This window comes from Dama dama, chromosome 4 (genome assembly GCF_033118175.1).
Source record: "Dama dama isolate Ldn47 chromosome 4, ASM3311817v1, whole genome shotgun sequence".
NCBI classification, from domain to species: domain Eukaryota; kingdom Metazoa; phylum Chordata; class Mammalia; order Artiodactyla; family Cervidae; genus Dama; species Dama dama.
The window spans coordinates 70,100,770-70,121,795 of record NC_083684.1 but is presented as its reverse complement, the minus strand read 5'-3'; the positions used below and the strand labels follow the sequence as shown (position 1 = coordinate 70,121,795).

At 44.7% G+C, this 21,026-nt stretch overlaps 2 pseudogenes; both read right to left on the bottom strand.

Moving 5' to 3' along the window:
* Positions 1–6,262: 6,262 nt before the first annotated feature.
* Positions 6,263–10,608, bottom strand: LOC133055237 (vomeronasal type-1 receptor 1-like; annotated as a pseudogene).
* Positions 10,609–14,700: 4,092 nt separating this feature from the next.
* Positions 14,701–15,560, bottom strand: LOC133055236 (vomeronasal type-1 receptor 4-like; annotated as a pseudogene).
* Positions 15,561–21,026: the final 5,466 nt, after the last annotated feature.

Here is a 21,026-nt window from a genome sequence, read left to right as displayed (position 1 = left end):
TCCCCCGACTCCTACACAGGGAAGCGACTGTTGGGATGGGGATGAATGGGACGAGGTCCTAAAGCGAGCCTACAGTTCAGTTTCCCAGGGCATCCGGTTTCCCAGGGCGTCCGGTTTCCCAGGGCGTCCAGTTTCCCAGCACAGTTCTGGCCAGCAGAGCTTCTGGGGTCATGAGTGGTTGTCTGTATCCACATTGTCCAGCAGAGGAGCAGTTGGCCACGCATAGGTACTGGATACTTGAAATGTGGTTCCTGTGATGGACAAGCTGACTTTTTAAGCTTTAGGCTGAATTAACCAGTCACGTGTGGCTGGTGATCCCCAGACTGGATGGCGCAGTCCTACGCACTTGGGTATTTTGGGGAGTGAGTCCCATACTTTTCTGTTCCTGGTGCCGACTGTGTTTTGCTCAGACATTCACTCAGCGACTTCCTTCCCTGTGCTGACCTTGGCCGAGCACGAGGGCGTGGCAGTTCGTGTGATACACGGCCCTGGGCCTTCCTGGGGTGTGTTTGTCTTTGGGAGATAACAAATCCCAGACCCGTGACAGCAGGGTTGGCTGCCGTGAATGCTGGGAGGGAAGCTTCGGATTGTGGTGGAGATCAGGGTGGTGCGGGAAGGCATGTCTGTGGGGGTCCCGGCGAGGCTGAGGGGACGAACCGTGTGTCAGGCGGGGAAGACAGTGACTGCAGCTGAGGGAGGCGTGTGCAGAGCCCTGAGATTGGACTGAGCTCTGTGTGACCCTTGGGGGCACTAAAAGAAGAGCATTTGATTTTTTTAACTTTTTATTTTCTATTGGCGTATAGCCGATGGACAATGTTGTGGTAGTTTCAGGTGAGCAGTGAAGGGACTCAGCCATCCATATACACGTATCCACTCTCCCCCAAACTCCCCTCCCATCCAGCCTGCCACATGACATGGAGCAGCTCCCTGTGTCTACAGTAGGTCCCTGTTATCCATTTTAAATACAGCCGTGCGTACATGTCCATCCCAAACTCTCTATTTTCTCGCCACTGGTAAACGTAAGTTTGTTTGAAAGAAGAGCATTTAATTAGAACACTTCCCACCTTGTTTAATATCCTGGAGATGAGGTCAGAAAGATAAACTGTGGTTTTACTTATCTGTTTTTTTGAGAAAGACCTTACACTAAGCACATTTTAGCAAGAATCCTCTTCAATACCAGGGAACCTTGCCCACTTTGAGAAGTTGGTCAAACTCTGTCCGTTGAGGATTTCATAGTGTCAACTTGATAACTAAGACATACATGAAACATTTTATTGGAGGATAGTTGTTTTACCGTGTTGTTAGGTTCTCCCGCGTGGCAAAGTGTATCAGCTGTCTGTTCCCCACATCCCCTCTGTTTTGGATTTCCTTCCGATTTAGGTCACCAGAGTATTGAGTAGAGTTCTCTGTGATGTGCAGTAGGTTCTCATTAGTTACCTATTTTATACTTAGCATCAATAATATGTATGTGTTAGTTCCAATCTCCCAATTCTTCCCACTCCCACCATCCCCCCTTTATGTCTATGTTTGTTCTCAATGTCTGTCTCTACTTCTGCTTTGTAAATAAGATTGTATACACCAGTGTTTTTCAGATTCTACATATTTGCATTAATATACGATATTTGTTTTCCTGACTGACTTCACTCTGTTTGACGGTCTCTACTCCCATCCACATCTCTGCAGATGCTGAGTCATACATTTTTAAAAATGGAAGTATGGCTGATTTATAATTGTGCTGGTTTCAGGTGTAAAGCAAAGTGATTCAGTTATGCATACTGTGTCTAATATCTATTCTTTTCTATTCACATTCTTTTCCCTTGTGGGTTATTACAAAATTCTGAGTATAGTTTTCTATGCTGTGTATGTCCTTAGTGGTTGTGCTTTTTGTTGGAATACCCTGTCTTATGTTTGTTTCGTCGTCCTTCCTGGGGATTTCCCGTCTCTCTCCTTTGTGCCTGGGCGTTTCCATGGAAAGGAGCTCTAGTGCCTTGGAATCTCTCTGCGTGACGCTGGAGGTAGAGAGAGATCCATGGGATGGTAAAAGTTGGCTTCTCTTTGGGACACCCATCTTAGCATCTCATTCTGTCTCCACCTCTTCTCCTTTGTCTCTATGTTTGCAGGCTCGGAAAAGACTTGTGCTCTGTAGTGAGTGCCGACTTGGAGAAACTACACGAGAAGGGGTGCTTTTTGAGAGTCACGTCTCAGTGGGACTTTAATGACCCTGAAGAGAGATGGTGGTGGTGACCCAGGGAGGAGACACCCCAGGTTCACTGTGGCCCGACCTGGGAGGACAGCCTCCCGGATGCGTGTGTTGCTCAGGAACTTCCGTTCATGCAGATGAATGAGCCAGTGCCTCCAGATGCCCCTTCAGTCTGCGACAGGCAGCATGTCAAATGCCCAATCTCCAGAATCCTAACCCAAGTCTGTATTTGGCCCAGGATCCTACATTGGCTTGCCTATAAGTTTTTTTTTTCCCTCATTGGTGTAATAATTTAAATTCTTGGGGCCATTAAGAGGATTAAATAAAGCAAAGGATATAAAAAAAAGTCTTGAAATAAAAAACTTCATTTCTCATGCATTGAGAGGTGGGATAGATGTAGTTATAATTCCACAATTATAATACTGTGATGAAATTAGCCTGATGGACTCCTCGACTGATTTTTTGTTTTACAAATTGTATTTATTTATTTTTTAACATTTTATTTTGTATTGGACTATAGCTGATTAACAGTGTTGTGATGATTTCAGGTGGAGAGCCATAATACACATGTACCCACTCTCCCCCAAACTCCGCCCCCGCCCCCCGCCCCGCATCCAGGCTGGTACATAACACTGCACAGAGATCCCTGTGCCCTGCGGTAGGTCCTTGTTGGTTATGCATTTTAAATACAGCCGTGTGTACATGCCCATCCCACACTCCTGGGGGAAGTGGGGCAGACTGATTCTTAATATGCAAATAGACCCAGTTTCGGCCTTTGCTTCTTGTTGTGAAAGATCCCAGGCTGTGTTTACATCTAAAGCGTAATCCACCGATCTGAAAATATCGAACGTGGATCCCACACAGGATATGACCTCAATGGTGTCATGCATGACAAGTATATGAACAGTAGGAACTTATGAAATGGTCGTTTTCTCTCCCTTTCCCTAACACCCAAGATTCTTTCTTATCCTCCTTTTCAATAAGCAAGTGCTACCAGTGGTCTCAGGGCACAGTTGGAGATTTTATTTTGAATTTAATGATTTATAAAACACCTTCATTTTTTTGTTGTTGTTCAGTTGCTAAGTCATGTCCAACTCTTTGCAACCCCATGGACTGCAGCACACCAGGCTTCCCTGTCCTTCACTGTCACCCAAAGTTTGCTCAAACTCATATCCATGGAGTCGGTGATGCTGTCTGACCTTCATAATGTGTCTGAATCCACAAAACCCTGTAGGTAGGACATCCCTGTTTTACTGATTTCAACACAAGTGTACTGAATATGATTTGTAACAGACCACAGAGAACATGAGTCAAATAATTGAGCTTTAGTGATCCAACTCTACTTTTTTAAGAACCAACATGTCTTACAAGATCCATACAAGATCCAGTGGGATCTTGTGGTAAGTTGAATCCCATGACTCTTTGTCCATGTGCCCTCACTATTAAATGAAACTCAGTCCTTAACATTTTCTTCCTTCTGCACCTCCATCTACCTGTTATTTGCAGATGAAACCCGTGATAGAGACATTGGGGAGAATAGATGAACTGAGTGAGAAAGTAGTGTCCAGGTTGTGTGTCGAGGGCTTCAGTCATGTCCAGCTCTGCAATCCTATGGACTGTAGCCCACCAGGTTACTCTGTCCACAGAATTCTCCAGGCAAGAATGCTGGAGTGGATGGCCATGCCCTCCTAGAGGGGATCTTCCCAACCCAGGGATTGAACCCATATCTCTAACATCTCCTGCCTTGGCAGGCAGGGTCTTCACCACTGGTGCCACCTGGGAAGTGTCAAGGTACATACTTTAAAAAAAAATCAAAGGTTTAGATCACTTTGGGTTACTAGTAATTAGAATGGGTATATGTTTCTGTTTGTTTAAAAATTTTATTTTAGGGACTTCCCTGGTGTTTCAGTGGCTCAGACTATGTGTGTGTGTGTGTGTGTGTAATCATATCTTCTTCATTCATGCATCTGTTGATGGACATTAAGGTTGCTTCCATGTCTTGGCTATTGTAAACAGTGCTGCTGTGAATATAGGGATGCATGTATCTTTTCTGAGTGTAGTTTTGTGTGGATGTTTGCCCAGGAGTTGGATTGCTGGATTGTATGGGAATTTGTTTTTTAACAAAATCCATACTGGTTTCCATAGTAGCTGGGCCAATTTTCATTCCCACCAACAGTGTAGGAGGGTTCCTTTTTTTCCACACCCTCTCCAGCATTATTGTAGACTTTTTAGTGGTGGTTATTCTGATAAATGTGTTGTGGTACTTCATTGTAGTTTTGATTTGCATTTCTCTAATTATTAGTGATGATGAGCATCTTTTCATGTGCCTATTGGCCATCTTGGTGTCTTCTTTTGGAGAAATGTTTCTTTAGCTCTTCTGCCACTTTTTGATTGGGTGTTTTGTTACTGAATTGTATGACTTAATTGTATACTTTAGAAATCAAGTCCTTATCAGTCCTGTCGTTTGCAAATATTTTCTCCCACTCTGTAGCTTATATTTTTGTTTATGGTTTTCTTTGCTGTGCAAAAGCTTGTTAAGTTTGATTCAGTCCCATTTATTTCTGCTCTTATTTCTATCATCTTGGGAGACTGACCTAAAAGACCATTGGTACGATTTATGTTGTTAGCGTTTTGTCTGTGGTCTCTTCTAAGCATTTATGGTGTCTTATCTCTATAAGTCTTTAAGCCATTTTGAGTTTATTATTGAGTATTGTGTGAGAGAATGTTCTAACTTCATTGATTTATACGTGGCTGTCTAGCTTTCCCAACACCACTTGCTGAAGCACCTGTATTTTCTCCACTGTATATTTTTGCTTCCTTTGTTGAAGATGAACTGACCTAGGTGTATGGGTTCATTTCTGGGCTCTATTCTGTTCCATTGATCCGTATTCTGCTTTTGTGCCAGTGCCACACTGTTTTGATTACTGTAGCTTTGTAGTAGTGTCTGAAGTCTGGGAGGGTTGGGACCTGTTATTTCTAATAATCTGGACTTGGGGAATCAATAGCAGGTTTACCTACCTGGAGAAGGAGTGGTGATTCCAGAAAAGAAGTGATGGGATCAAAGGGATTTGCATGACCCTTTACTACAGACTCAAAATCTGGTCCCATGCCATAGTGTACTCGAAGCTTGATTTAAACTTCAGGCTCCCTGGAACCATGAAACAGAAGCTCTGTGTCCTGAGAGCAGTGGGTTGGAAGGAAGGAGAAGTCCAGGAGCAGGAAAGTGATTTGCTTAATGGACACAGTGATTTATTGAACTTCAGTGTTGCTAGACTTGGATGTTTCAAGCCGGATTTCTTGGGATGAGTAGAGTATCAATAGGGAAATCCCCATTTGGAGGTTTACTGATGAAGACAAATATATCTTCTGTCCAGCTGGTGGTTTCTTCTTGTATTGACCCCTACATATTCACTGATTGCTGTTCTTGTTCAGTCGTGTCCAACTCTGTGACCCCATGGACTGCAGCACGCCAGGCTTCCCTTTACTACATCATCCTTCACTATCTCCTGGAGTTTGCACAAAGTCATCTCCATTGAATCGGTGATGCCATCCAACCATCTCATCCTCTGTCATCCCTTTCTCCTCCCGCATTCAATCTTTCCCAGCATCAGGCTCTTTTCCAATGAGTCAGTTCTTTGCATCAGGTGGCCAAAGTATTGGAGTTTCAGCTTCAGCATCAGTCCTTCCAATGAATATTCAGGCCTGATTTCCTTTAGGATGGACTGGTTGGATCTCCTTGCAGTCCAAGGGTCTTTCAAGAGTCTCCTTCAAAACTATAGTTCAAAAGCATCAGTTCTTCAGCATTCAGCTTTCTTTATGGTCCAGCTCTCACATCCATACACGACTACTGGACAAACCATAGCTTTGACTAGATGGACCTTTGTTTGCCAAGTAATGTCTCTGCTTTTTAATATGCTGTCTAGATTGGTCATAGCTTTTCTTCCAAGGAGCAAGCGTGTTATAATTTCATGGCTGTAGTCACCATCTGCAGTGATTTTGGAGCCCCCCCCAAAATAGAAGTCTGTCACTGTTTCCATTGTTTCCCCAACTATTTGCCAACATTCAGGAGCAGAACCTGGGGGTTCTAGAATCCCTAAGGAGCAGCAGGAAGGGGGAAACAGTGGGAAAACATGAAGCCAAGACATCTGAGACCTGCATCAACCACAGGTGAAAATCATCATGGGCCCTGATATACAAAGTGAAAACAGAATTCAGCAGGTAGAAGATGACGAAGGTGACCACCAGCATCAGGATGGTGCGGGCAGCTCTGGTCTCTGGGGGACATCTGCGGTGCCCAGTGGGGGTGTGGATGTACTGCACCCTCTGGTGGTGTCTGAGCAGGAGAAGCACCATGGAGCCACTGGACCAGACCATGAGGGTAAGAAACACAGCATCAGAAGTGGACCACAAGTAGACCAAGCCTGCTTTACAAGCCGGGGGTGAGCAGAACCACTTGCCTTGGGCATCAGTATAGTTGTGCTCGTCCTGTGGGCCAGAGATGCTCACAGGAATTCAGAAATTCATTAAGAGACTGAGCATCCAGCAGGTGCAGCAGGAAGGACCAATGACCTTGGGGGCCCTTCCTCTGAGCATCACCCACTCCGCTCTCCTGGGGGTGAGAGTGAAGGCCTGATAGATGCTCAGGACACATGTGGAGCACAGGGCGGTGCTGCGAGCCACCCTCTGGATGTAATACACAAACTTACACCCAAGGTCGGACAGGGGCTTCCTCAAAACAAAAGCAGCCATTGTGTGGGGAACCCCAGCGGACAGAAGAACCAAGGAGTTGGCCATGGCCAAGTGGGTGACAGCCGTCTGCGGGGGTCTCTGTCTGTGGCCAAGCAAGACTGGGGAGACGTTACAGAAGAAGAGGATGACGTTGGCCAGAGCCCCGGTCCCAACCTGGAGCAGTAGTGGGGCTTTCAGAAACGTTTCCCCTGATTCTTTCTGGGGGGGGGGGGTGGGGAGCATCTTTCTGAATGCCGGTTTCTCTGGTGGCTCAGACAGTAAAGAGTCCGCCTGCAATGTAGGACATACAGGTTCGATCCCTGAGTTGGGAAGATCCCCTGGAGAGGGGAATGGCAACCCACTCCAGTATTCTTGCCTGGAGAATCCCATGGACAGAGGAGCCTGGTGGGCTGCAGTCCATGGGGTCACAAAGAGTCGGACATGACGGAGCAACTAGCACTTTTGCTTTCTCACGTCCTTCTGAGCACACGTGGAGAGGGCTTCAGAGCAGCCTGGCGTGAAGAGCAGGATTTGCTAGTGCAGACATAAGGACTCTTATATGACCTTGTACACGGGTCCTGGACCTTCTATTCTGAAAAGACAGACACTATCATACTCCACAGAAGGGACTTAACCTGCAGAAGCATACCATTGACACCTATTTCACATTTTATCATTATTACTTTGTATTTCTTTCTGTTTACTTTTATATTCTGTCTCCCTACACAGATGTAAAACCCATGAGCTTAGAAGCCATGCCTATGTTGGTAAAAAAAAAAAAAAAAATATATATATATATATATATGACTGACACGTAATAATAAATTAAATTTAATAAACATGTAGTTGGTAAACAAGTGAAAGGAGACAAGAATAAAAATACACTGTTGTTCTTCAGTCGCTCAGTCACGTCTGACTCTTTTGACCCCATGGACTGCGGCACACCAGGCTTCCCTGTCCTTCACTGTCTCCCAGAGTTTGCTCAAACTCATGTCCGTTGAGTCTGTGCCTGCATATTTATAATTCATTTTCATCCTCCTTACCATTATCATGCATGAAGAAAATTAAACAGAAAGGCAAAAAATATACATATTACAGGGTTACAGAACTTATTAAAACTTTCAGAGACGATAATTTCAGCTGTGGAGAAATCTAAATTATACATTGATGTGGTAGTATACAAAATACCCATCATAAAATTGGTAGCACTCTGACTATACAGGCTGCTGAAAGTCCCTCAGATAATCTATTTGGTATGGAAAATAACCTTAGTTTGCAAAGAATTTTAATCATTAATAATTTTGCAGGTCTTGACTTGCTGGAGAGTGGAGAGATTTGTGGAGAGATTTTTCCAGAGCAGTCTCCAGCCTGCCTCAGGCCATATGTAAACATAAACACTTCAGTCAAAACATCCAGGTGTACACCTTCAATAAGTACAATTTTTGTACTTGTCAATTATGTCACCAGAAAGCTAATAAAATATTTTGGTTGTTAGACCCAATGCACAGACAGATTGCTTTACATCTTCATTAGTTTTTGTTTTTGTAAAAATGAGAATCCTACTAAACTTGGAAACGAATATGATAACTAGTCTTTTTTGTTAAGATTTTTTTTTTATGTGGACCATTTTTAAAGTCTTTATTGAATTAGTTACAATTGTTTCTGTTTTTATGTTTTGGGTTTTTGACCTCAAGGCATGTGGGATGCCTTAGCTCCAGGACCAGGGATGGATCCTGTACCCGCTGCATTGGAAGTCTTAACCACTGGACTGCCAGGCAAGTCCCAAAAGAGAGATTTTAAGGAACAATCTAACTTTATACATCCAGGAACTAAAAGAAAAAAAAAATACTAAGCCCAATGCCACCAGAAGGAAAGAATTAACAAAAATCAGAGCAGAAGTAAATGAAATACAGACCAGAGAAATAAAAGATCAGCAAAGAAGAGAGCTGGTTTTTTGAAAAGATAAACTCTCCACCCTGTAGGAATATGAGGGATGATTATAACATTCAAGGTCAGGCTCATAAGGCATTTCCCATCTTACTAGTGTTTCTTGTCCCGAGTCTAGCTGAATTTACTTCCCTTAAAAAAAAAAAAAAAGAAACACATTTTCCTTTTATCACAACAATTCACATCCTTCCTTTTTCCTGGAATTCCCTTCTTCCCACTACTTCAACTGTCTTGCTTCTTCAGACTCCAGCCCACTTGGTTTCACTTGCTCACAGTCACCTGATGATAATCCTCAGTGACAGTTTCTGATTTGCTATCTCAGCCTCGAGATGAGATGGGGAGGAAGGTGGGAGAGGGGTTCAGGATGGGGGCGCATGCACACCCATGGCTGCTTCATGTCAATGTACGGCAAAAACCACTACAGTGTTGTAATTAGCCTCCAATTAAAAAAATACATAATAAACAAACAAAAAGAAAACCTGAATGAGAAGTTAAGATACTAGAAGAAGCAAAACTGGGTAAGATCATTGACGTAAATACAGACGTTACCTTGGGAAAGAAGCTGAAATTCTTGTTCCATTGGAAAAAAGATGAACTTTCTTTAACATTCCACTGTTCCTATACCTACCTCCCACTGATGCTGCTGCTGAAATGAAAGTCACTCTATGAAGAGGAAGTGATTTTCCTGTTGTACACTGACACCAGAGAATTTGAATAACAAAATGTCATTTACTAAAAAAAAAAAAAACAACCCTAAATCTATGTTTTGTTTTGTTTTTTTTTTCTTTGCTTTTGTGTTTACTCCACCTCTCTCTTTGGGCTTCTCTGGTGGCTCTGACAGTAAAGAATCTGCCTGCAATGCAGGAGACTCGTGGTCAGTCCCTGGGTCGGGAAGATCCCCTGGAGAAGGGAATAGCAACCCACTCTTCTTGCCTGGAGAATCCCATGGACAGAGAAGCCCCGTGGGCTACAGTCCGTGGGGTTGCAGAGTCGGATGCGACTGAGAAACCAACAGTTTCTCTTTCAATACGCTGAGAGTCGTACAGGGACAAATACAGCTCACCTTGTTGACTAATAGATTCTCTGCCCACAGTGTCTGGACACTAAACATCCCGTGAGCATCAGCTGCTGCTATTCCACAGCATCTCCAACAACAGAAGGAGGAAATACAAGACGTATGGATTCTGATCTCTGCTTTGAATTATGATTACCTGCAACTTCCATGGCCTTCCTAGAAAGCTACGTTTCACCGTGGCCCCGGTCGTAACAGAGAACAGACCTAACCTCGATTGGATCTCTCCCTCTGGCTCTGACCTTTGCGCCCTGTTGCCTGTGCTCAGCTGCGCTGGTTTGAGAAACAATGCTGCCTGCATGCATGCCAAGTCACTTCAGTCGTGTCCAACTGTTTGCAACCGTGGGTGTGGACGCTCAGAGTGAGGCAGAGTCAGCCTGTATCCTGCACAGTCTCAGCTTCAAACTCCTCTCCTGCTGGAGAGCCTGCTCTCCCGTTTCCTGCCCTGAGACTGAACACAAGGGAGCACTCACCTGCCTGCACTTGGCTCCACACTCTGTGCAGGGAAGTGTCAGTCAGGATGGGCCCAGTTATAGGGACGGGGTCCCTGGGCCCGATCTCCCCACAGAGGGGCCATTATCATGTCATCTGGAGTGGAGGTGACTCTGTCTGCATGGAGAGTCTGGGGCGTCTCCAGGGAGGAGCAGATCTTACCCCTCATGCTCATCACCCTCACCCACGTCTGGGACTAGTGACGACTCCTGGCAATTATTGAGAAAGTCCACATGGGCAGCTGAGCAGAGGGCAGGGAGAGTTTTCTGTGTTCCCTGTGGGAGAACCCAAGTTTAGAGTGAAAGTCATAACTGGGGGAGGGACACTCACAGAGCACCAGGGCTCCCTTCACTGTTTCCTGTTGGGCATTTTCCTTCATGGTCTCACTTTTCCAGACTGTTCCAAAGTGTGTTCACACTGATCATCTGCACGTGATCTGGAGGCTGGTCTTTATCCTCAGTTTAAGTTCCACAGCCCTTTCTATTTATGGTCTCAGGTCTGTTTAATATGAAAAATGCCCCCTTTGAAGCCAGGGTTTCCCTCCTCAGAATCCTCACGTCTCTCTCATAGCCACATGACTCTGCAAGGACTCTGTCATTTGTTTCAAGTCACCCACAGACCACCCTCCTTGAGTCTGTAATTGGATCTCCAGCCTGTCCCTGTGTTCTAGCCCATGAGCCTGGTAACATGTGTTCTTAGACGTGCACACAGGGGTTAGCAAGATGAATTTATTAGGACAATATTAGAGAGACTTCAGAATTATTTGAGTTGATCACTGTAATGATCAGTTGCTAGTTGGAAGTTTAAACTGGCGTCTGGATCCTTGAAACCTGCTCCGTTAGGTGCGCAGCAGGCCTGGGATCATTCTCCCGAGGGAGCACGGAGGAGAAGGCGAACCACACATGCTCTGCATCAGGCTCCTTCTGTGGAGAATCGGCGCATGAAGGCAGCAGACACGTCCACGTTTCATAAACATGGGTTTTCCAGGATAGCCCAGGTAGACAGGACATCTACTGCTTCTATACAGTTGTACATTCATGGCCCCTGTCTGGGACAACATGCTTGATAATCATTCTAGCATGCTGAATGACTATTCACCATGGGGCTGTTGCTTGACATAAACATGTAGAGATATTTTGGACCTACTATGTGCCATTCCTCGACTAGGTAATGAAGATACAAAAAGAATTACTAATACCCTGGATCCTGATGTTTGAAACCCACGACTCATCAGCAGACTTCCGGCTGAGCTGGTGGAAGCATCCAGATCTGAGCCGTCCAGGGTGGATGCTCCAGTCCCAGGGGGCCACTGAGCGGCTGACATGGGCTCATCCGGACTGAGAGGGGCTCGGGTGTCACACACACACTGGATTTGCCGTCTGTACTGAGGTGCTTCTATGTTGGGTGCATATATATTTACGACTGTTTCATCTTCTTGGACTGATCCTTTGGTCATTATGCAGTGTCCTTCCTAGTCTCTTATAACAACCTTATTTTAAGGTCTATTTTGTCTTAATAAGTATTGCTACTCTGACTTTCTCTTGATTTTCCTTTGTGAGGAATATCTCTTTCCACCCTGTCACTTTCAGTCTGTGTGTCTTTAGATCGAAAGTGAGTGCTTTGTACAGCATGTGTATGGTATGTTTCTTTATCCATTATGGTTGGAGCATTTCAATTCTTACACATTCTTTGAAATGACCATAGTAGTTCTAACCAGAATATAAGAATTTGTGAACCTATATGTAATGACTAGAGCATTCTATACAAAGAGTTACACATTAAGACTACCTATTTTAAAAATGTAATAATAAATATGCCACATCCCTAAAAGACAATATTAGAGAAAAGGAACTCAGAAAATAGCGATTAGCATAAAACAAAGTCCGAAGATTCTGCACAACAGTGATGAAAACTAAACGTTTATGTGACAAAGAGGAGTGGGCACCTTCTACTATTCCTTCCTGTTACTCCATCCATCAAATCAGTGATATTTACTGAGGGTCAAATATAGAAAGAAAGTCCAGGTTCAAAGGTAAAACGATCCACTGTACAATATTGATAATTATGTGTGGCATTACAGCATATGAAAGAAATATAAGTGAAACAAAGACACAAAAGAGTGTAGAAAATCACCTCCATTTTCCAGGTTTCATAGCATCATCATGAAATAAAATCTCCCCACCACTCAGGAGTGATATTTATTGGGACCAATATTGGAATAAGTGCCAATCAATGTATATCAGGTGTTAGTCAAACTAATATGGAAATAAAGTGTGTGGACACACTTCAAATGATACCGATTAAAGGACAGTTCTTTCAGAGAATTACACTGTCCGAGAGGGTAACTGATTTATTTCCTCAATGTTTCTGCGAATAGTCCTTGAGCTGTTATTTCATGGTTTGACTTTCAGATCTCTCAAGGCAGTGCCAACGCTGATTTGCCTTCTAGGCTGATGGGATCTTATGTAGAAATTCGGTACTGAGTACACATGTCAGAAGGCACAGGGAATCCGCTGGCTGCCCGCTGGTTGGGACCTGGTGCTCTCATTGCTCAGGGCACAAGTTTAATCCCTGGTCAGGGACTAGACCCTGCACGCATGCTCAAAATTTTAAAAAGAAAGGAAAGAATTAGTGAATAGAAGAAAGGTACAAACTTTGCTTTATAAATAATAATAATTATGGAGAGGGGGTATACAAGATGTGACAATACTGTATTGCATTTCTGAACGTCGCTAAGACAGCAATCTTAAAAGCTGTCACCAAGAGACGAACCTTTGTAACTATATGCAGATATGATATTAACTAGACTTGTGATGTTTTGCATTCTATACAGATACCCAAAGAAGGGCAATGCCAAAGAATGCTCACACTACTGGACAACTGCGCTCATTTCCCACACTGGTAAGGTTATATTCAAAATCCTTCAAGTCAGGCTTCAGCAGTATGTGAACCGAGAATTTCCAGATGTACAAGCAGGGTTTAGAAAAGGCAGAGGAACCAGAGATTAAATCGCCAACGTCCGCTGGATCACAGAAAAAGCAAGGGAATTCCAGAAAAACATCTGCTTCTGCTTTATTGACTACGCTATATCACAACAAACTGGAAAATTCTTAAAGGGATGGGAATACCAAATCACCTTACCTCCCTCCTGAGAAACCTGTATGGAGGTCAAGGTGCAACAGTTAGAACCTTACATGGAACAATAGCCTGGTTCAAAGCTGGGAAAGAAGTATGTCAAGGCTGTATATTATCACCCTGCTTAGTTAACTTATATGCAGAGAACATCATGCAAAATGATGGGCTGGATGAGTCACAAGCTGATATCAAGACTGCTGGGAGAAATATCAGCAGTCTCAGATATGCAGATAATACCACTATAATAGCAGAAAGTGAAGAGGAACTAAAAAGCCTCTCGATGAGGGTGAAAGAGGAGGGTGAAAAAGCTGGCTTAAAACTCAACATTCAGAAAATGAAGATCATGGCATCCAGTCCCATCACTTCAGGGCAACTAGGAGGAGGAAAAGTAGAAGCAGCAGGAAGTTTTGTTTTCTTGGGCTCCAAAATCACTGCAGATGGTGACTGCAGCCATGGTATTAGCAGATGCTTTCTTCTGGGAAGAAAAGCTATGACATGATCAGCATATTAAAAAGCAAAGACATCACTTTGCTAGCGAAGGACTGTATAGTCAAAGCTATGGCTTTTCCAGTAGTCATGCACGGATGTGAGAGTTGGAGCATACAAAAGGCTGAGCACCGAAGAATTAATGCTTTTGAATTGTGGTGTTGGAGAAGACTCTTGAGAGTCTCCTCCCTTGAACTGTGAGGAAATCAAACCTGTCAATCCTAAAGGAAGTCAGCCCTGAACATTCACTGGAAGGACTGATGCTCAAACTGAAGCTCCAATACTTTGGGCACCTGATGTGAAGAGCCGACTCACTGAGAAAGACCTTGATGCTGGGAAATATTGAAGGCAAAAGGAGAAGAAGGTGGCAGAGGATGAGATGGTTGGATGCCATCACCGATTCCATGGACATGAATTTGAGCAAACTCTGGGAGACAGTGGAGGAGTCCATAGGGTTGCAAAGAGTCAGATACAACTTAGCGACTGAACTACAACACACAAATACTGTATTATTCTGTTGTACAACCAAAACTTCTGTAATGGTGTGTGCTAATTATACTTCAAAATAAATAGTGCTCAGTAGATAGTTATAAAATAGAGAACTTGGAGCTAATATTTAAACTTCTTCACATTTACTATTTCAGCCATGATGCCTAAAAACCCAAGGGCAGGACCTGTAAGTTTTAGGATCCCTAAGGAGCAGCAGTAAGGGGCAAAAAGTGGGGAAACATGAAGGCAAAATGTTAGCAGTATGAAGCAACGATAGATGAAAATATAAAAATGCAGCAATATGAAAAGCAAAAATGCAATCCAGCAGGTAGAAGGTGACGAAGGTGACCACCAGCATCAGGATGGTTTGGGCGGCTCTGGTCTCCGGGGGGCATCTGTGGTGCCCAGTGGGGGTGTGAATATACTGCACCCTCTGGTGGTGTCTGAGCAGGAGAAGCACCATGGAGCCACTGGACCAGAACATGAGGCTGATAAACACGGCATCAGAGACTGACCACAAGTACAGAAAGCGTGCTTTAGAGCTGAGGGTGAGCAGAACCACTTGCCGTGGTTATCAGTGTAGTTGTTTGTGTCCTGTGGACCAGTGACTGTCACAGGAACACAGATATTCATTAGGAGACTGAGCACCCAGCAGGTGCAGCAGGAAGGACCAGTGGCCCTGGGGGCCCCTCCTCTGAGCATCGCCCACTCCGCTCTCCTGGGGATGAGAGTGAAGGCCTGACAGGTGCTCAGGATGGGGGTGGAGCACAGGGCGGTGCTGAGAGCCACCCTCTGGATGTAATGCACAAACTCACACCCAAGGCCGGGCACGGGCTTCCTCAAAACAAAAGCAGCCATTATGTGGGGAATGCCAGGGGAGAAAATAATCAAAAGGTTGGCCACAACCATGTGGGCGAGAATCACTTTTGCTGGTCTCGTCTTGCGGCCAAGCAAGATCGGACAGATGCTGTGGAAGAAAAGGATGACATTACCCAGAGCCCCAACCACCATCTGTAACAGAGAGATCATTTTCAGAACCACCTTCCCTGGGTTTCTCAGGTCATCTCTGTGAACAGACATGGAGAGGATGTCAGAGTGTCCTGGAGTGGAAAGGAGGCTGAGCTGGTGATGATATCAGAAGTTTTCTTACACAATCAAAGTGGAAAAGAATTCTTGCATTTTCTGTCTCCTGAGAAGGGAGACATTGTCATGCTCCACAGGAGGGTCTCAACCTAGAGAACATATGCATGGTGTCAGTTACAATTTCCCACTTACTATTTTGTATTTATTTCTGTTCATTTGTATAAGCTGATGCTCCACTAGCCTGTGAGGTCCAGGAACTTGAGAACCATGTCTCTCTTGATCAATAACATGACTGACCAATGCACGCATCCATGCACACCAAGTTTTAGCTGCATCCAACTCTTAGTGACCCCGTGGACTGTAGTCGACTGGGCTCCTCTGTCCATGGGATTCTGCATGAAAAATACTGGGAGTGGGTTGCCATGCTCTCCCCAGGGGATCTTCCCGACCCAGAGATCGAACTCGAGTCTCTTATGTCTCCTGCATTGCAGGCGGGTTTTTTTTTTTTTTTTTTTTTTTACCAATTAGCACCACCTGGGAAGCCCTGGTTGACCAATAATTGGTGTTAAATAATATGTCCTGAATATACATATTACAGGTGACATGAGAGAAAGACAGTGATATACTCTTCCCCTTTAGAATGTATGATCATTCTATTATAGTAACATATTAACTTTGAAAAATGAAACAATATTACTGAGATTATAGTAGAGTCTGACTAAATTTAATACAGTTGTCATTGAACCAGTTGTCCATGTTTGAGAACTCACAGCTCATCAGAGATACAAAAGAACAATAAAACATCAGTCATGCAATTTTGGCTTCTGCTCCCTCATGGAAGGCAACAATCTGTCCTAACAACAACTAAAACACAGAATACTCTGTAAATTCTTGGATTCCTAAGACAGGTGAGAACAGAGGGGAAATCTCTGCTTCCAAGATTGGAGAGATGGACAGTGAATAGAGGGGATCGAGGTTCTTGGAGCACAGGTTCATGAAGGAAACACCTCGGACCCAGGGCAGAAAACCCTGCACTATAACGGATTTACGATGGATTTATGTAGGCTCCATGGGTTGCTGGAGGCCCCATGTGGAGAAGTCTGGTAATTAGAAACTCCAGGAAGACCAAGTCATAGGGAGATCCCTACAGTTCTGAGTTTTGTGATATTTCTTTGAGGAAAAATCAGTGGAAAAAAAATCAGTGGAAAAATCTCTTTGTGCTTTCAGTGGGGGTTGGAAGGGGAAGAACCATTTTGAAATACATCAGAGCATGAGGTTCTTCTTAATCTGCCTTTAGGAGAGGACTGTTAACTAGAGTTTGTTAACTGGGGTCTTCTCAGAGCCTGACTGACCTGGGAAGGGAAATACCCAGCATCCAACCCACACGAGCCATCCTGCCCAATTGAATGAGGAGAAAAAAAGCAGAGAAACGCTGGTGAGGTTCACAGTCCAGAGGCACAGGCTCACGGAGAGACTGGGACCTCATCGTAGGATGTAGAATCTCCCCTCTCCCCTCACCTCACCACAACATCACTGAAGGTTGATTAACAGTTCCTTTTACCCAGAACATCATGTCCAGATATCGAGAAAAAACTCCTAGGCATACTACAAGGCAGAGAACAATTTGGAGACACAGAGCAAACTTTAGATTCAGACATGGCAGGAATGAGCGAATGATCAAACTTTCTGGACTTCGTATGTGCTGTGACTAAGCACGCACAAGCCAGTGGAAGCAGCAGGAGCTAATGCGATGCTGAACCTTCAGAGGAGAATGTAACTCACCTCACCCCAGGTCAGCACAGAAATCGGGGCTGGTCTATGCAGGCCTCCTAAGAGAACAAGAAAGTCCTGCTAAAAGAGTGCGTCGTGTGCCCAGGGCCATGGACAGAGGAGTTGGGAGCTCGGCCCTGCACAGAGGGACACGGGGAGCGGGGGAGGGCGGAGCAGGCCGAGTCCAGTGCAGAATCATTCAGCCTCTTCTCAGAGCTCCCCCTGATGGAAGTCCTCAGTCTTAGCCAGGACTGCCGCCTGGGGTCCTTCTCTGTATTCGCCTGTTTTAGTCTGCTTGAGGTGTTATTAAAAAAAAAAGTATCACCCACTTTTGTAAGTTACAAAAGCCAGTCATATTCTAATTTCTAAGTAAAAAAAAAAAAAGTGTACACTGGTTATTTTCCATCACTCACATCTCTTGGCAGACTTGAAAATTACCTGAATTTCATCTCACTGCAAATTTTTTCCCCTTTCCATAATGCCTCAGGTTAAGGAAGGACAGTTGGGATTTTTTCCATATTCTTAGAAAAATATGTGGATCACACACAACACAAAACCCACACAGAATGGAGAGAGTATCTTGGCCGAAATTAGTGAAAACCTTCATCCAACTGAAGAGGGACTGAAAATAGGAAAAATGTGTCTGTCATTACTAAGCAGTGTAATTCTCTCTGTGTATTTCTGTGTGGGCACGTGTGGGTCTGTGTCATCAGGGTTTATTTCATGCTGTAGGGTTTTTAAGCTCTAATGAACTCAGCACAAAAATATGTCCGCATATATTCATACCAACCCTAATCTATTAGGTCTGAGAATATCAACAGACTTCCTTTAAACATGGTTGAAGGACTCAGTGGCTCTGGTCACACAGGACTTGGCACAGATTCCACAGTCACCCCTCCCTGTTTCCCTCAGCATCAGGGGCCCCAGGACACAGGATTTGCCGTGAACTCACGGCTCTGGTCCCACTCAGATACAACCCCAGCACGTTCCCACTGTCCACCCATCCAGCCAGGGCACGGACGGGGCAGCTCAGGACAAGGCCGGGGAGCACCTGTCCTGCCCAAGGTGCTGACAGCACAGCTCTGAGCGCCTCTCCTGCTGGAGAGCCTGCTCTCCCGTTTCCTGTCCTGAGACTGAACACAAGGGAGCACTCACCTGCCTGCACTTGGCTCCACACTCTGTGCAGGGAAGTGTCAGTCAGGATGGCCCCAGTTATAGGGACGGGGTCCCTGGGCCCGATCTCCCCACAGAGGGGCCATTATCATGTCATCTGCAGCAGAGGTGACACTGTCTGCATGGAGAGTCTGGGGCGTCTCCAGGGAGGAGCAGATCTTACCCCTGTGCTCATCACCCTCACCCACGCCTGGGGACTAGTGACGACTCCTGGCAATTATTGAGAAGGTCCATATGGGCAGCTGAGCAGAGGGCAGGGAGAGTTTTCTGTGTTCCCTGTGGGAGAACCCAAGTTTAGAGTGAAAGTCATAACTGGGGGAGGGACACTCACAGAGCACCAGGGCTCCCTTCACTGTTTCCTGTTGGGCATTTTCCTTCATGGTCTCACTTTTCCGAACTGTTCCAAAGTGAGTTCTCACTGATCATCAGCACGTGATCTGGAGGCTGGGCTTTCTCCTGAGTTTAAGTTCCACTGCCCATTCCTTTTATGGCCTCAGGTCTGTGTAATCTGGAAAATTCCCCCTTTGAAGCCAGGGGTTCCCTCCTCAGAATCCTCAGGTCTCCTTTGTGTCTGCATGACTCTGCAAGGACTCTGTCATTTGCTCCATGTCACCCACAGACCACCTCTTTGAGTCTGTCATTGGATCACCAGCCTGCCCTTGCATTACAGTCCATTAGCCCTGGCAAGATGCACTCTGGGACATGCAGACAGGGGTTGGGGAAAAGAATTTATTCAAATTATATTAGGCAGAAAATGTTAGAATTCTTTAAATTGATCCATGGATGATCAATTGCTAGTTGGAAGTTTAACTTCATAACTGGATGTTTGAAACCTGATCCATTAGGTGGGCAGTCGGCCTGGTGTTTCTCCTTGGGGCCATGGAGCAGAAGGGACACCATACACCCTCCCCATCAGGCGCCTTCTGTGGAGAACTGGTGCATGAAGGCAGCAGACACGCCCACACTGCATAAACAAGGGGTTTCCAAGATAACCCTGGTAGATGGAACACCTACGGTTTCTTTTAACAATGTATTTATTTTGGCTGCAGGAGGCTTCTGGGCCGTGCACAGCCTTCCTCTAATAGTGGAGAGCGGGGGCTACTCTCTAGTTGCAGTGCCTGGGCTTCTCACTGGGACTTCTCTTATTGCAGAGCTCGGGATCTAGGGCACAGTGGCTCAGCAGTGGTGGGACACAAGCTTAGCTGCTTTGTGGCATGTGGAATCCTCCCAGACCAGAGATGGAACCATGTCCCCTGCACTGGCAAGCGGATTCTTAACCCCTGGACCACCAGGGAAGTCCTACTGCTCCTATAAAGCTATACATTCATGGCCTCTGTCTGGGACAATGTGCATAAAGGTTTTAATATATTGAATGATTATTCACTATGGGGACACTGCACAACACACACACATAGAAACAGTTTGGACCTACTATGTGCCATTCCTCAACTAGGTAATGAAGATACAAAGAGAATCACTAACACTTCAGGTTTTGATATTTGAAACCCATGACTCATCCCCAGACTTGTGGCTGAGCTGGTGAAAGCATCCAGGTCTGAGCCGTCCAGTGTGGAAGCACCAGTCCCAGGGGGCCAATGAGCTCCTGTCACAGGCTCATCTGGACTGAGAGGGGCTTGGGTGTCACACACACTGGATCTGCCTTCTGTATTGAGGTGCTCCTATGTTGGGTGCATATATATTCACAATTGTTACATCTTCGTGGATTGATCCTTCAGTCAATATGTAGTGCTACTGTCTCCTGTAACAACCTTTATTTTCAAGTCAATTTTGTCTGAAAAAGTATTTCTCTGATTTTGTTTTGATTTGTGTGGAATAGCCTTTTCCATTCCATCACTTTCAGTCTATGTGTGTCTCTAGATGGAAAGTGTTTTGTAAATAGCAGGTATATGGGTCTGTTTACCTAATCAGCCTGTCTGTGTCCTTTGGTTGGAGCATTTCAATTCTGACATATTATCTGAAACAGTCATAATAATTCTAAGGAGGATATAAGAAAAGTTGGAAACTCATATGTAATGGGTACAGCAATAAATACAAATAATTATACATTAAGACTACTAAGTTCTACAATGGAATATTAAAAGTGCCACATTTTCCCAGAAAAACACATTATGACAAAGCAACACAGAAAACAGTGCTTCCCTGTCCATCACCAACTCCCGGAGCTTGCTCAGACAGTGATTAGGATAAAATATAAATATAAAATATAAAATATAAAACTGACAAAAGTTCATCCAGTCAAAGCTATGGTATTTCCAGTAGTCAGGTATGGATGTGAGATTTGGACTATAAAGAAAGCTGAGCACCGAAGAATTGATGCTTTTGAATTGTGGTGCTAAAGAAGAGTCTTGAGAGTCCCTCGGACTGCAAGGAGATCAAACCAGTCCATCCTAAAGGAAATCAGTCCTGAATATTCATTGGAAAGACTGGTGC